We start from the raw sequence: 18,233 nt of genomic DNA, 5'->3' as shown, positions 1-18,233 counted from the left end.
ACCCCCATTCCGTATTTCTGGAGACACTGGGAAATATGAAGGTCCTACCAAACACCTTAATACTGGGTGATTTCAATTACCCAAACATAAACTGGGAGAACTACTCAAGTACTAACTCCCTTGCCCAACGCTTCCTAGAATTTATAAACTCATATGCCCTGGATCAACTGGTCAACACCCCCACCAGAGGGAACAACATATTGGACCTGGTCATCACCAACATGGGCGACCGGTGTTCCACACCGGAGGTCAACCCACTCGCTGGTTAGGTCAGACCATAGACTAATCATTCTGGATATCCACATTCCGCCCCCACCCCAATCAAGGAAACCACCATGAAAAACTTTTCAAAAGCAAACTTCACATTACTTAAGACCGAGGTGGAAAGGTTCACAACCCCCATGCTAAAGGACAATGCTGTCCAAGCTGCTGAAACCTTTACAAAGGCACTCTATGAGCATCTGCAGGAATGCATGGATTATGCAATCCCAAGTAAACCAAGACTCACTTCTTCAAGAAAATGAAACCAGTCTGGTGGACCCCTGCCATAAACAAGCTATACAACAGAAGGAAGAAACTAGTACAGAAAAGAGTAAAATCTCAAGAAGGAAAGACAGCCCTGATCAGTATCAGCAAGAAACTACGATCCCTCATTAAATCATCCAAGGCTATTTTCGAAAGAAAAATTGCCAATGACTCCAAAGATAACCACAAAGTGTTCTTTAGCTATGTCAAAAACCTAAGTGGAAACTCTCAGATCTGCTCTGAGTTAGTGCAGAATGGCACAAAATACACTGAACCGACTGATATTGCAAACATTCTGGCAGACAAGTTTAGTGCAAACTTCATCCCCCACTCACCCCCTAAAGGGCTCATAACCATACCAGAAGAATGTAGGGCCCCGTCAATCACCGACTCAGAGGTTAAAACAGCCCTATCCAAAGCCAAAAACACAGCTTCAATGGGACTGGATGGTGTCTCAGGCTGTGTCTTACAAGAGCTCCAAAATGAACTAACCCCTCACCTAAACACACTGTTCAAACTCAGCCTCTCTACACACTACATACCCACAGAGTGGTGCACAGCAACAGTTATCCCGCTCCACCAAGGTGGAGCCACAACAGACCCCGGTAACTATCCTGACTAACCTGGTCTGCAAGGCTATGGAACGCATCATCATGGAACTCATTAACAGAGACATGAGGAATCTCCAAACCTTGCGACCTTACCCAGTTTGGCTTTGTTAAGGGCAGATCATGCCTCCTAAATTTGGTGGACTTCTTTGAGATGGTTACAAAGGCATTAGATGAGGGAGAGGAGGTCCACACAGCCTACCTACACCTTGCAAAGGCTTTCAACACCATTTCCCATTCTAGTATTATAGACAAGCTCACCAGCTTGAACATAAACCCCTACACCATGAGATGGGTAGCCAACTGGCTCATGGATAGAACCCACATGGTGAGAGTTGCAGGCTCTATGCCCGACTCTAAACTGGTTACAAGTGGCATCCCCCAGGGCTCAGTCCTAGGACCCCTCCTGTTCAGTATATACTTCTCAGAGGTACAGGCAAGCATAGGAGGACTATGGCTGACCAAGTTCGCAGACGACTGCAAACTAGGGGCCATAATTGATTCTCCATTTGATACAGACACCCTCCAGATGGGTCTCACTGAGACGAATACCTGGTGTCAAAATCAGGGCCTCAAGCTAAATGCCAAAAAGTGCATAGTCACCCCCTTTGGAAAAAACAAAGTACCCGTGAACTACCACATAGGTGGTAGTTCCCTAAAAACAGAAAATGTAATAAGAGATCTGGGGACCCAAGTGTAATCTCTCCTTTGATAATCATATTGCCAAGGTGGTTAGAAAATCCTTCTATGTGGCCCACCTAATCTCAAAAGGGTTCGCATCAAGAACAAAAGAGGTTATTGTGCCTCTCTACTCATCACTCATTAGACCCATCATAGAATACAATGCCTCATTTGGGATGTACCTTACAAGACAGCTGCAACAGCTGAAAAGGCCACAAAAGTACCTCACCAAGAGGCTTACTGGCCTCAAACAGATGCCCTATGCAGCCCGACTCAGGAAACTCCAGCTGTACTCGGTTGCATACCGCTTACTCAGAGGTGATCTCTGCCTGACATACAAGGCCATGTCCAACCAGAATTGATGGACATGCCCCACCTAAAAAAAAAACAAATCCCATAGAGCCACATGCTCTAGAGATATAAACCTCACCACAACGATAAATAGGACATGCAGGAGGGATAGATTCCTATCCCAGAGACTCCCCATGCTTTGGAACAGGATTCCAATATACATCAGGCAGAGCCCCTCACTAACACTCTTCAAGAGAAACCTTGACAGGTGGATGGGAAACAGAAAATTTACCCCCGGGGATCACTGCCCTGGCTCTGCTGGACAGTGGCACAGGGAACTAATGGCTCTACTGGACAGTGGCACAGGGAACTAATGGCTCTGCTGGACAGAGGCACAGGGAACTAACCTAAGGGGGTGGTGAAAGCCAACACATTCTGGCTAGGCTTATAAATGCCCTTGGGCAGATAGCCTAGTACTTACCTATATATGGCCTTGCAGACCAGGCTCATTAGACTAATGGGGCGGTAGTTCCCAGGGTCCGTGGTGGCTATCCCTTTGTGGAATGGGATAACCGTCATTGTGCGCTATTCAGTGGGCAAAAAGCCTGAGGTGAGGCTATAATTAAACATGGTGCTTAGGTGGGGTGCCAGTTCATTCTGTAGTTCATGTAGAATGCAGCCTGGGATGTTGTCAGGTCCCATGGATGCTGTGTTTCTTACCTGTGCAGCCGTGATTATAGGAACTTTGCATTCTTCCGGTATAGAGATGGGCCCTTTAGGGTGAGAGAGAGGGGTAAAGTTAGCACTGAACCTATCTGCCAGGATGTTGGCAATATCAGTTGGTTCTGTATATTTAGTGCCATTGTGTTGTAACTCAGAGCAGATCTGAGTGTTGCCATTGAGATTCTTGACATAGCTATAGAATGCTTTGTGGCTGTCTTTAGAATTAGTGGCGATTTTGTTTTCGTAACTAGCTTTGGAGGATTTTATGAGGGATCTCAGCTTCTTATTGAGGCTGACCAGGGATTTCCTCCAATCATGGGATTTTATTCTTTTTTGCAACAGTTTCTTTCTTCTGTTGTAGAGCTGGTTTATGGCAGGAGACCACTAGATTGGCTTATCTTTTTGGAGGATAGCATCTTGGTTCTGTTAGGGATAGCATGATCCATGCACTTGTGTAAGTGCTTATAAAGTGCATTTGTGTAGAATTCAGCATTTGTACCTCTATTGTCCATCTGCATGGGTGTTGTGAAGTTTGCCATTTCTGTCTTAAGAAGCGTAAAATTGGCTTTGGGGAAATTTTTTACTGTGGTTTCCCTAATGGGAGGTGGGGGTGGGATGTGGATGTCTAGGGTGATTAGCTTGTGGTCGGATCTGACCAACAAGGAATTGACCTCTGGTGGGGAACACCAGTCATCCATGTTGGTAATGACCAGGTCTAGGATATTGTTGCCCCTGGTGGGGGTGTGGATAAGTTGATCCAAGGCATTGGAATTTATGAATTACAGGAAACATTGAGCAAAAATGTTGGTACATGAGTAGTTTTCCCAGTTAATGGTGGGGTAGTTGAAATCACCCATTATGAGGGTGCTGGGTTGTACCCTAATATTTTCCAGTGTATCAGGGAATGAGGAGTGGGAAACCTGGGGCATAGTGGGGGATCTGTAGCAAGAAACAATTTGGATTGCGGTCTTGCCCAGAGTTAGTTGCACTTGGATAATCTCAGATGCATTATGCTGAGCAACTAGCCTGGAGGTGCAGATATTCTTAATGAATCTGGATATGCCTCCACCTTTAGTGTTTCGGTCCAGGTTAGGTGGCCGAAAGGTGTGGTATGAAGTATAGCCTGGTAATGCAGGGATGCTCTCTGGAGCCTTGAACCAGGTCTCTGTCACTGCACAGATGTCTATGTTCTCCATTTTAAGGAGTGCCTCGAGTGAATGCATTTTAAGGTTTAGACTTCTAGCATTAAGTAGCATTACCCTCAGCTTTTGCTTGCTTGTACCTGTTACGGTGGCGAATTTGTCATTTGAACCTTGCTTAAAGAAGGCACAACAGGGGTGGAAAGAGCCTTAGCCAGTATCCGGAATCCCAAGGGTGACAAGTGTGGGCCATCTCTGGCAAAGCATTGTGGTCTGTTGATCATGTCATCCCAGGCAGACAGACACTGGATACCCTTAAAATGACACCAGAATCTTAGCCAATTTTTTGAAGTCAATCATTTTGTCCTTGTACTGTGGTATTATTCTGGGTGATGGCAGGATGCTACTCAGGGCTAAGGTCATACCTGCCTGGGCTACAAGATCGGAGAGCTCCTTCATGTCTCTTTTCATGTAGTCCAGGGAGGTACATCTCAGGTCATTCACACCAACATGGACAATGACAGAGTCATATTTGTACTTGTTGTAGAGTTACCTGAGTGCATGCATTATGTGGCGGATCCTGGCACCTGACAGGCAGTTGACGGTAACTTTCTCCTTGTTTAGCCTGGTGAGTAGAACATCAGTGTGCCACTCGGTAATTTGTGGCACCTCATTATTTTGACTTCAAAACCAGTAAATACCGAGGAATTCAGTATGGTTGAGAGGTCTGCCCATCTATAGACTGGGATTTCTGTGCAATCCCAAATTTGCAGGTACAGAGATAACTGGACTTTGTAAACACAAATATCCTAGATTAGATAGTGCATACACCCACTAGACATACAAACATATTTGAGCTGGTACTCACAGATATGGAGAACACTCCACCCAGTGTCATGTCCTATGTGGTAAGGTCAGATCACAAAGTGGTCTGCTTTGAAATAAAAACAATTCTGCAACCCCAGTAAATCCTGCAGCAGTTAGGAACTATTCCAAGGCAAACTACCTTTTATTAATAATAACCTCTCAAAATTCAAAGCCCCTTTGCACCCAGATTACGCAGTAGCCTATGCAGAATTGTTCATAGAAACTCTGTAAAACCATGCTAATGGTAGCATAGTAGCTGATGTACCTACCAGAGATAAGCCCAACACAAACTCTGAAAACAAACCACACTGGTGGAATCCAAAATTAAAAAAGTTGTACAACTATAGAACAAATGAAAAAGGTTTCAGCTAAAATTGGGAATAGTAACATCCAAAAAGATAAAATCTCTTTCATCAAACTAAATAGACAACTAAGAGGGCTCATTATGTCCAAGAAAGCGAATTTTAAGGTAAATATAACTTCCCAGGCCAAACACTACAATAAGGCCTACATTCATTATATCAGAAACCTCAAAGACAGAACACAACAGAGTGCCAAACTGGTTATAAATGGAGCCATGTTCATGGAGCTGGGAGATACAGTGACTCTACTGGCTGACAAATTCAGCTCCAGAATTACACCCCACTCACTCCCAGCCACCTGCCAGTACAACACAATCTAATATGATCCTGTAACTGTCAATAGTGAGCTAGTCATAGCTGCACTCCCTAAGGCAAAGAACACAGCTTTTATGGGACCTGATAATATCCCAGGATACCTCCTAAGTAGCCTGAAATATGATCAGTCAGGGCCACTGGAGTCTCTAATCAACTACAGCCTCTGAAAAGGCTTTGTACCATACAAATGGAGAACTGCAATAGTCATCCTTCTGCAAAAGGGCAAACTATCAATTGATCCCATTAGTTTGACTAGTCTCAAGTGCAAACGTATGGACAAATTTTTATAGAAATGATCAACAAAGATGTAGGAAACTTTCAGGCACTGGATCCCACCCAGTCTGGTTTTGTCAAAGGCAGGTCATGCCTAATAAACTTGGTGGACATCTTTGAGAAGGTCATCAAGACAATGTTTGAGGCAAAATGATGCATAATGCCTACCTTGACCTGGCTAAGGCATTTAATACACTACCTGGCTCGGGCATTGAAAACAACCTCATGGAATTACACATAAACACCTATGTAACATGCTGGATAGCTAGCTGGTTTGCAGATAGGACCCAGGAACTTAAGATCAGAGAGAAAACCACCTCCACAAAGGGGCCAGTCAGTAGCAGAGTCCCTCAAGGTTCTGTGCTGAGTAAACTCCTGTTTGGCATCTACTTCTCTAAAGTCAAGGCCAACATCAAGGGTCCCTGGCTGACCGAGACTGCAGATGATTGCAAACTAGGAGCAGTCATAGAATCTCCCAGGATACTAGCATTTTACAGGAAGGTCTAACACAAAAAAATGACTGGTGCCAAAGCCATAGCTTAAAAATCAATACGAAAAATGCATAGTAGTGCCTTTTGGAAAGTTGGCCACTCTGAAAATTACCTCACTGATAAAACACCCCTAACAGGAGACCCAGTAGTCAAGGATTTGAAGATGCATGTAGATAGTAACCTGCCCTTCAACCAACATGCAAATGCGGCAGTAAGAAAGACATTTTATATCACTCAGCTTATAAATGAGGGCATGCCGTCTAGGTTCAGGAAGTTCATTGTGCCACTCTATTCAGTCCTCATCAGACCCATCACTGAGTATAATACCCCCCTTGGTATGTACCTGACCAGGCACCTGCAACAACTAGAACATACACGTGCTCCTGTCAAAAAGAATACAGAGCATAAACACAATGCAGTATATAAATCACCTGAAGCCCTGTCTCTATACTCTGTTTCTTATAGACTGCTGAGAGGTAATCTATGCCTTGAATACAAGTTATCCTTGGAAACCACCCTGACAGACCTTTAACATACACACAGAATGAACAGCATCAGAACTATGAGTTCAAAGAACCTAAACTTAAACTTTACTTATGACATAAATAAGACATGTTAGAGTGACAGGTTTGTATCAGAGAATTCTCCTTCTCTAGAATAGGCTTCCACCCATGTGAAGCAGAGCCATTAGCCTAGTATAAACCTATGAACTGAATCACTGTGTCATTTTATGAGCAACAGTTTGCATTTTTTTATTCTAGCACCATATATAAAATGAGTGAGGTTTTCAGTCATTTTAAGTGCATTTTGAAAAATCTTGTGTAATTTACAGTTATATAACATACATCTCTTTCTGTATTAGGAGAATGTGCAGAAAATTAAACAAACACATATATGAACACATTCGTGAAATTAAAAAAAAGAAAAAAGAAAAATAAATATATATATATCATATACTCGAACTGTGAAAACACTGAATATCACAACATCGAACTCCAAACTTCGAAATGTAATTACTCCGAAAACTAACAACATCAAAAAACAGAACTCCGAATAGCAACTGTCGGCCAGCTTCACACCCTTACAACAACGTAAAAACACACAAGCACTTCACAGTATTACTAATGTGGGGTGCCCCCTTCTTAAATATACCAACTCCAAGATTGCACCATTGCACCACAGTGGAGACAATCATCAGGGTACAGAAGGACCAACTATGACCATTCGTAGTTCTGATCTTCGCAGTTTTGCATTTTTGAACTTCTTACACTTTGGTGTATTCATTTCAATGTTTTAGTATTCGACATTTGCAGCGTTCGACTTTATGATATAAACTATATATATATATATATATATATATATATATATATATATATATATATATGAGTTCACTTTATAATCTCGAACTACTGAAATCTCGAATTTCAGTATTTCGAAACCATAAAGTCGAACGTCCCAAATCCAGAAACTACAAAATCACAAAACACAAAATCACGAACAGAAACACACCATACACCACACAATGCATACATCATCCAACCCACGCCACAACAAACAAAACACAAACACAAAAACACAAACAAACCCACCCTACTTATATATACTAACTCCGAGATCGCACAGACACAGAAAGGAAACACACACACACACATATTCTACAGTCCCTCGCACACGCACAAACATCACACATATACAAACACCAGCACATACAACACTTACACACCCATACTTTCACCTGCCTACCCTAACCCATACGTACAACTGTCAAACACATTCACACACACTCAGACTCCCACAGAAAACCCTTACAAAACACTCACTTACCTTAAATTACACTGAAATCCACAGACAACACCAGACACCATCCACTCACGACACCGCACATAACATACCGTAAAGCTATAACTGCAAATTTGAGATATTCGGATTCACGATTATGCACTTTCACGATTTTAAAGGTTCAACTTTATAATTTTGGAATATATTTTGAAATTACAAAGTGAACCCACACACACACACACACACACACACACACACACACACATATATATATATATATATATATATATATATATATATATATATATATATATATATATATACATATGCATATAGGACTATTTCATATGGTCGACAGTTCATATGTTCGACATTCATATGGTCGACAGTTCATATGGTCGAAACTCATTTCGTCGACAACCAGTATTCAAAGCACTTAACAGGGATTTGCCCCCTCCCCAAATTTGTGTGACCCTGGAGTTGATATATACAGTTAGGGGGGGTGGGGGGGCGAAGCCCCCCACCTATATTCATTTAAAATGTTTAGTTTTGTTGTATTTTCATGTTGTAAATGAATATTAAATGAATATTAGTGGGGGGCTTTGCCCCCACACCCCCCATTGTGGGGGGCTGTGACCCCACACCCCCCTAACTATATATATATATATATATATATATATATATATATATATATATCAACTCCAGGGTCACACAACTTTGGGGAGGGGGGGAAATCCCTGTTAAGTGCCTTGAATACTGGTTGTCGACCAAATGAGCCATCGACCAAATGAGTTTTGACCATATAAACTGTCGACCATATGAGTTTCGACCATATGAACTGTCGACCATATGAAGTATATATATATATATATATATATATATATATATATATATATATATATATATATATATATAATATTGGTTTACTTTAACCTTATAGTACCTGCTGTAAATAATAGAATACTTAATCATCCAGGCTATTTTTGATGTAAGAAGGAAATACTTGGTGGGCTGTTAAACTATAAAAAATAAGCAGGTTCTTTTAAATGCCTAAATTCTGCATGTGTCACTAGCAATTTAAATTTTAAAATTACTTTAAAGTGTGGACATTTGCAAACATGAATTCCATTTTATCAAGATTGTATTTGTTGCCTACAGTCATGACATTATTACTAAGTTACTAATTTGCTAATTCTATTTAAATGTCACCATTTTAATGCTAAACATCCAGCTGACAATTTTATTTTCTTACAATTTGAAGATTTTCTCAGCCGATGAAAGCACTTATCATTGGTGTGATTCACTATATAATAAATACATCTTATCCATTCAGAAATCCATGTGTGATGTCATTACTTTTACTGTTAGTTTAAGCCTGGAAGTGTGAATCATCTTCCTCTTGGAAAAAAAAAATAGCTTAATAGTTTATCATGGAGAAGATCAGTTACAGAGGCATTTGTACAAGGAGGAACAACATTAGGATTAGGAATTGTGTTCTTCTGGAATGCATTGGAAAGGATAAGGATAAGACTCATCATTTATGCATCAATCCCAGAAGGTCTCTCTACTGTGTACTAGATGTAATAAAAGGGTATGTCACATACAGGTTATGTGAGTTGTATTTCTTTAAGATATTCAATAACTAGGTTGTGAGTTATGTGACCTGTGCTGGTTCAGCCAATCTGCCATAAACAATTGAACTAAAAGCATTGCCTTTTTGTGTGTGCCTCCTTTAGCTATCCAAATCAGTAAAGTTTAACCTCGTTTTCTTCTTCTTGCAGATCTGATATGGTGTTAGAAGAAAACATTGATTTGGGGAAACTGGGATACTTTATTTCATCTTTTTCAGTGTCTTGCCACACTACTTTTGTTATTGTCTTTGGCTTCTGTGGGCCTGAACAGACATGCCACATGAACTCGAATTCTGAGAAAGATCCATACAGGTTAGACATCTGTTGAATTAACTTTGTTACTTGCATTTTTCATATTTCAGTAAATGTCTTCATAATAGTTTATTTTCACAGCAGTCTTTCCAAAACACACACTTGAAAAATTAACTAGTTTTTACTGTTGTTCAACCAATGTGTATAGCAATTCCTTTCTTTACTTTACAGCTTGAAACAATGACTTTACAGCTGTCAACTGCTCTGAAGTTGCAGTGGAAACAAAGAATCTGATAACTCAAATCCTGGATTCAGTGTTCTCATCTTCATTGTATTACAAGTAACCTTGTGGGCGTATCAGAAAATGCATCATATGCCATACTTCTCCATATTGAAAGACAGGAAGCATTTAAGTATCTAACACATTAATTTTAAATATGATGCAAAATAAAAAAAAAGGTGGTATTAAAACCTACCACTTGTGAGGTATTTTTGTTTTCCACCAGAGATCAAGGGAGTTCAGTTGACTATAAATGTGTATGTCACTGAGCATAACAAGCAAGAGTGTTAATCTGGTAAAATGACTGAGTCACATACAAGACAGAATAGTCTTTAGAATCAGAAGTGATCAGGTAAATTACAATATTTTTTAAAATATTTGGAAGAACTATATTTTGATTATGCAGCTTAAAAGCATTACTGATGAACTGGTGTGAAATGATGTGAAAATAAAGCCTAAACATATTAAAAGATACTAAAGAGAGTAGAGATTCAAATAATTGAATACACTCTCTCATGGCATTCAACATGACACCTAGCAGCAAACGAGCAAGGGAAAACTGCACCATGTGTAAAGAGTGTGTCTTTAAATATAAAAAGGTGACTAGAATTAAACATTAGTTCTGTAATCTGTGAGGTAACAAATCATTTTGCAGCGGTATGTGTGAAATGAGAAAGGGCAACTCGGCAATATATTAATAATAATGTTGCTGAAACTAATGCAGAGCCAAATCTGAAATGATCATGAGTACAGTAGAAGAGCAGGCACTCATAACCAAAAAAAAAAAAAAAGACAAAACACATAAATGTAAACTTTAAACAGTAAAAAAGGTAGCAGGCTAACTAGAGTGCTTTACACAAATGGAGAACCAAAATGTAAACTCACAGCATGAATTCCTTTACTAGAATATATAGATTTAGTGCTTTTGTCAGGTTGTATTCAAGACTTCATCATAAATATATAATGCCTGCATCTGATTATAAAATGATGTATTACAACTGTAAACTCTATAAGTTTACATGCATGCTACTGTCTTAGGGCACAAGCCAATTAAATTTAAACCAATATAACAAGTCTGACTGATAGTCTGGGCAAAAGTTGAAACTAATATGACAAGTCTGACTGAATGATTGAAATAGTTGCTTTACAGATGTAACTGAAAAGAAACAAATTAGTTGTTTAGGGATGCTTGTATGACTTTAGGCATGATATCAAGACAGAAAATGAAACACTGGTTGATGTAACAAATGGTAATTATGCAGTATGCAATCTAAAGGCAAGTTGTGACACAGTGCTTTGAAAATATGAATGAAGGACTTCAGAATATATCAGCTGGGGTCCATTTTCCAATTCATGAGCATGACTGAAATAATTATCAATACTAGTATTATTACTAACATTGATGTTACTAATGATATTATAGTAATTCTAATACAAGTACTAATACTAGCACTAATACTAAGAAGACTATATTTTTGTAAATGTATTAAGTTTTGTTTTATGGACTTAAATTTTATTTATTTTTTTATTTATTAAATTTGATATATTTTGGTATGACCTGTTTTGACTTCTTAACCTTTTGTTTGCTAATATATTTTATGACTATGTTCTTATCAAGCTAGCCTAAAATGATCAAATTGTATCAGTTGCCTGCCACATAAAACACATTTACATAAATAAATTAATAAAATTAAAGTATAAATGCACTACAATTCTAGTTAAATGTTGTTAGTAGAGTGAAGCTTAAGAAAAAGAGCATACATTAAAAAAACACTATCAAGCAATTCACTGCAACAAGGAAACAGTTAAAATCGGTGTATTATTAACACATAACTACATGTACAGAAACATATGCTGCAGAGATCAGAAGGAACAATTTCCATAATACCAAATACCAATGTTAGTCTGAAAATAAATGTTGATCTGTTTGAAGGTGTTGGATGTCTACAGACTAAATATCATAAAAGGATACTGCCTAAATCAGTTTTCATGAATTATATTATGCGTAATGTTATTATCTAGTGTCAGTGGTGAAACAGGTAGAACTCTCACCTTTGGTACAGAAGGCTGCGGTTTCTATTCCTAAACCAGGTAGATCAATTGCTCACATTGTAGTGTAGCATAAAAGGGGTGTTGCACTCCTGAGTGTGCCATCCATTAGATGAGATGTTAAACTGATGCCCCATCTGCTTGAGTTGGTGATAGCTCTGGTGGATTTAAAAGATGCTATGGCACCTATAAAAATGAGTAGGGGTTATTTTATTTAACACAACATAAAAACAATATTTACATTTTTACGCACTTACAAAATTTACATATTTACAGGAACATATATAGACGTTATTATTTTCTACTATTTATCATGTGTCTTATTAAATCCACCAGTCTTTCTTACACAATCATAATCTGATATTTGCAACACATCTGCCAAAATCCATTTTGCATTAAACAAAATTCCCTTCAATCTTTCATTCTAAATAACCCATGTTACATAAAATAAATTCTTTACCCTTCTCACATACTTTATCTTCTTAGTCTTATAATATCCATATGTAATCATATTCCTAAGTATACTGTTTATATCATTAATATTCTCAAGTTTCTTCACACAATGTTTGCCAGAGTCCCATTGCTCCTTTACATTTAAAAAAAACATGCTCTATTGTTTCTTCCTCCACGCAAAATATCTTTTATATGGTGCATTCCACTTTATTAGCACGTTATATATTACCAAATCCTGACACACTACTATTGTGATATACCACTTTTTCCTTACATTAATGGCTACAATCACTTCTTCTGGTAAATTCTTCATGTATTTAGATAATAATATTATTTCATCACAATACTCTATCCCTCTCTGTATCATCAATTTTTATTTTCCATGTTAGTATTTTTTCTTCATATTTTTTAATGTCTTCATTTACATATTCTTTTGCTCTTTTTCTTATTCACATCATCTCCCAGAATTTTTGAACTTATATTTAAAGATTCCTACTATTAATTTCTCATTTTCTTCCTTTTCCCACTTTTATACTCTATACAAGTTTAAAGAAGCAGAATAAACAATTGAATTTAGTAACCTCAATTCCCCTTCATTTTCATTCATACACAACACACCTCTTTTCACTTGGTATACTGTTTTTTAACACCATTATTGAATTTTCACTTGTGACATAGGCAAACTTATATTTATATAAATGTAATCAAGCCATATTAACAGCTGCACATTTGCAAACATTATACATCACATATATAACCTAACCAATATCATATAAATTGTTCAATTTCTGCCTTCTCGTAAACTTCATTCCTCTCCTAAAATATGTTTTTCTGCATATATTGTTCCTACAATTTCCATTTTGTCTAGGTAATTTACTCCTACCCTTTTCTAAAGTTACTAATTACTGATCTTTTATCTCTGGTACAATATACACTATCTCAGCTATAGTTAGTTTGGATTTTGATTTCCATTTCTGGTAACAGAGTTTTTGGAAACCACCAGATGTAAGCATAGCAAGGTGTTATTATTCCTTGGCTATTCAGATCCTGTGTCCCAGTTCAAAAATAAATTTCTTAGTTACACTCATTTGCTCACCCAGCTTTCCTGACAGACTACTCTGTAGGGAAATTGTTTTAAGTCTGTCAACTCATTTACACTCCCATATCATATATTACCAATTATCTCTTTCCATCACACCTCCAACATTTAGCATCTACCTGAGAAAAAAAATGTGGTGCCTGCTTGGGGTATAAAAGTATCTATGCAAACACGTCCAGGCAAAAATCCTAAATCTTCTAGATTGTGTTGCATATTTAGGAGCAATGCATATGTCCTCCCATTGTTTCTTTCTGAATTGCATATCTATTCTGTCTTCCAATCTTTTCTGACCACCTTAAATTGATTCCTATAGTTATCGTACAATATCTTATATGCCCTACTGATTATTCCTTTTTATGCTTATGTTCTAGATTCACTTAAAAACTCAACCACTGCAGGTCTTTCACTTAAGATTCTCCTATCCCTTTATTTCTGTCTATACTTTGATATCAATCCCTGATAGAAAGGTAATCACTTAGCTGGCAATCGAAATGTCTTCTTGGTCTCTTCCCATTCTATTACCTTTCCCTCTCTACTTATTTGTTCCCAGTACCTTGGTTCATTTGTTAGCTTATTCCAGTAAGGTCCAGCCCTCTCTTTCATATTATCTGTACCCCTAATTGCAGCCATCCTATTGGCAGAATATCTTTCTCCATTTCTGAGTTAGCTTACTTCTAAGTATACCTTTTCCTGCATCCAAAATCCCATTCTTTCCTTATTTCCTGAATTACCCCCATTATCCCCTTTCACTTTGAATTCTGCTTGTGTTATGTATAACAGCCTTAACTGTGTAGACCAAAAATATCACCTCAAATCAGGTAATCCTAAACCTCCTTGTTCAACTTAACCCACTTGACTCTTGCCCTCTTCTCCTGTCAAATAAAATCCTTCAACTCTTTATTAATTACTATCCACAACTTCTTATCTAGTTGATAAATGTATGCCTGACAAGTGTATAAAGCTAAAGGGAGTAACAACATTTTATTGCTTTTATCTTGATATCCATATCCATAGGCAAGAGCTTCCATTTTCTCAGTTTTGTACTATCTTTTGTTTAGTCTCTCCCCACATATCCTTAGCTGTCATAACATAATCATTTTTAATCCATACTCCTTAATACTTAATTTCATCATATCTCCACAAATATGGTTATTACTGAACCAGTTCATCTGTGGATACATAGTTTAGAGATGTAGCCTTTGTTTTAGTTTCCTTAATTTTATATCCCCCCAAAAAAACAGAAATGTCTAGGAATGTTCTATACCACTGAGATGTCCTTTTCTGATTCCATCAGGTATGAAATAATAACGTCTGCAAATAAAAACAACTCTTCTTGAACACCATACCAATTATATCTCAGAATTTTCAAGTCCTTTATTTTCTTTGCCAATGGTTCTAAATATAAAACAAAAGAGGTGAAAGAGGACACCCCTGCCAAATCAAATATTAGTTCCCATCTATAAGTAATATTCCCTGTTGAAAGCTGATTATTTCTCCTATTTTAAGCTCCATAATGTCAGTTTTGTTTGGAATATAAATACATGCCAGCATAATCTTCATCTGTTGTCAGTAGCCCTTTACTACCACAAATCTGTCTTCATTACCTTTTTCCCTCTTCAATCATTATTGGAGCTATCTAGTAGTTAATATAAGTACTCCTCTTTTCCTTTGTCCCTGATATTCTGCAGAATATCTATCTTGAAATCCTTTCTTTATCAGATTCAAATGCTCAGTTCTTTCCAAATGTGTCTCCTGCAGCATTTTTTCACTCTGTATTTCATAATATAATTAAGTATTCTTTCCTTTCTGTATATACCTGTGAGGCCATTTACATTCCAAGATAATGTGAAAAGTGTTGCCATTACGGTAAGAAGTCATTATTCCCACCTATTATATATGACAGTTTTTAAATGTCTATTTCCAGTTGTTGTGATATATGCACTAATTAATATTTATCAGGTTAGTCCTTTATGCATTTTTCTTAACACCAACATTGGAATTTTTGCCATATTTGAGAATACCTTTTTTGTTTTAATAAAAACTCAACCAAAAATACCAAATACACTCCCAGAACACCCCCAATAACCTGTTAATTTAATACAAATATGCATAAAAATGTACATCTACAAATAATGAAGTTTAACCCTCCTAAAAGGAGCATTTGTGCCAGATAGTTGCTAACACACAGCCTAATTTAACATAAAATTGATGTTATCCATGCTAAGACACATGTTATTGTCTGTGCTTCTACGTACGTTAGTGTCTGCTCTTTTTTATCTTTACCCTCCCATGTAAAAACAACTTGCATGCTTTCAGAAACCATTAACCTTTATCCTTGCAGAAACCCATGTTCTATTTTTATTGCCCTATTATCAGCTTGTTTCAAAAGAAACATAAGGGGAAAAAGAAAAAAATAGTCTTCTACACCAGCTTGCAAGACAAGCTAAAACATGCTTTTGCTAGAGGAAAATTTTTCATTATCTTCAGTGTTCTCATATTTACTTGACTCCACTTAAAATTTATTAGATTAAGCCAAGGATCTTAATCCATACATTATTTTTTGTAAAAGTAAGAGAAAATGCATCAGCTCTAAATATATTATAATCTCTGTAGCTCTACATATATTATAATCTGTTTACTTTTACTCCCCATTACCTACCTCAACAGCCCAAAATTACAGCACATTAACTTAAATATGTTTGTGTCCAGCTTTCTTGTCTTTTTGCATGGCAATGCCTAGATTTCTTTATACTAATAAAATAATAAAGAAATAGAAGAGAAATACAAAATGCATGTTTACCTTAATGACTTTAATATATACAAGAACAACTAAACATACTTTACTATAAAATATGCAAGTTATATTGTGAAAAGTTTCACAGACATACTTTTAAAAACAGAAAGTGTTTTATTTACAGTTACCTTTTTCCTTCTTCTTCTTCCCCTACTATCAGAGTACTGCTAACATTAATGGCATGAAGTGAAGTAAATGCTTTTGAGCTCCACACAAGTCTGACAAAGTCAACAAAAGTTCACTGTTTCCACTTATTCTTATGCAGCAGTATTTCACAAACACAACTGATGCTTTGCAGTGTCACATTTAATCACTAATTTCCATGTGGCTGCTTTTTCCCTCTTCACCTCCATATCCAAACTCCAGATTCCAGTTCAATTCCAAGGTACTCTAGATTCTTCTGGCTAACTCCTCTGCTTTTCTCTTTCTCTCTAGCATTTACCTTTGTAACAGCAGAAAAGCTTTCACTGTTAACATCTCAGCTTATACTTTATTATAAGAAGAATGAGAAGTAGAGTCCCTTTCTGCTTGTTTTTTTTTTTTTTTTTTTGGACAAACTTTTGCATTTTCTCCTTAGCCAGTTCTGCATCAAAAAATTACTTTTATCCTCTAGAAAAAATATTCTGAAAGCTGAATATGGCAGCTTCAATCTCACCTGCATTTTGACATTCTCTGATTACTGGAATAATGTTTCTCTTCTGCCTGGTGTACAGTAAATAATAATTTTCCACTCTACTGCCTCCAACTTTTAATACTTTGCCCTTTTGCCACAGTTTTGTTGGGATAAACTCTTTCTGCTGATAGATTTGCATATTTACTAATAGAGGTCTTGGCTGCTTTCTCATGACCAGAATTGGAGCCAACCCAATTCAATAAAACCTAAATGATCCATTTCTACCATGTGTGCATCACGCTGCAATGCACACAAGGAAGTGCAATGCTTTAGATTCAGTAAGTGCCATGTAGAGGTGTGCACCAATACGCAAACAAGGTAAACACAGTGGCATATTAATTACAGTGGAAGCAGCTGAGATGTATGCTAATCAACCAATCCAACATGGTGGAGCTATGCAGCAAGCTATAAAGCAACCGTGTAGACTCAGTGCTGGTTTTCCCTGCAAATTCCAAAACCTGTTGGAATACAGCCATGGAAAGGAGTCTACAGAGAAAGAATGTTAGGGGCTTCTGCTGCTTTAATTCATTTGTATGTGCAACAAGCTGAAGCCTATGCTGTTGCTGCTGCCAATAGACTACTGCCAAGAAGGAGAAGAGTTTCTAGGCCCCATTTAACTTTTCACAACCTACATGATGTGGAAATTGTAGAGCACTACATGGTGGGTAGAAACACAGTACAGGAACTCTGAAAACGTCTGTCATCCTCAATTCAGAGCCAGGGCCAACTGAGTGGAACCCATCCCACTGGAGAGATAGGTATGTGTAGCACTTAGAAACTTAGCTACAGGTACCTTTCAGAGACCAACATGAGACATGCTGGGGGTGTCACAGGCATCAGCATCCAGAATCCTCTATCAATTCCTGAATACAATGCTAAAACATGCCAGTAACCACATATATTCTAGTCATATTCCTGAGGACAGGGACAGAAATATGCAGGAGTTCT

Source organism: Protopterus annectens, chromosome 1.part2 (assembly GCF_019279795.1).
Source record: "Protopterus annectens isolate FY-2018-M chromosome 1.part2, PAN1.0, whole genome shotgun sequence".
Classification (NCBI taxonomy): Eukaryota; Metazoa; Chordata; order Ceratodontiformes; family Protopteridae; genus Protopterus; species Protopterus annectens.
The sequence above is the reverse complement of the archived record's forward strand: the minus strand, read 5'-3'. Positions refer to the sequence as shown.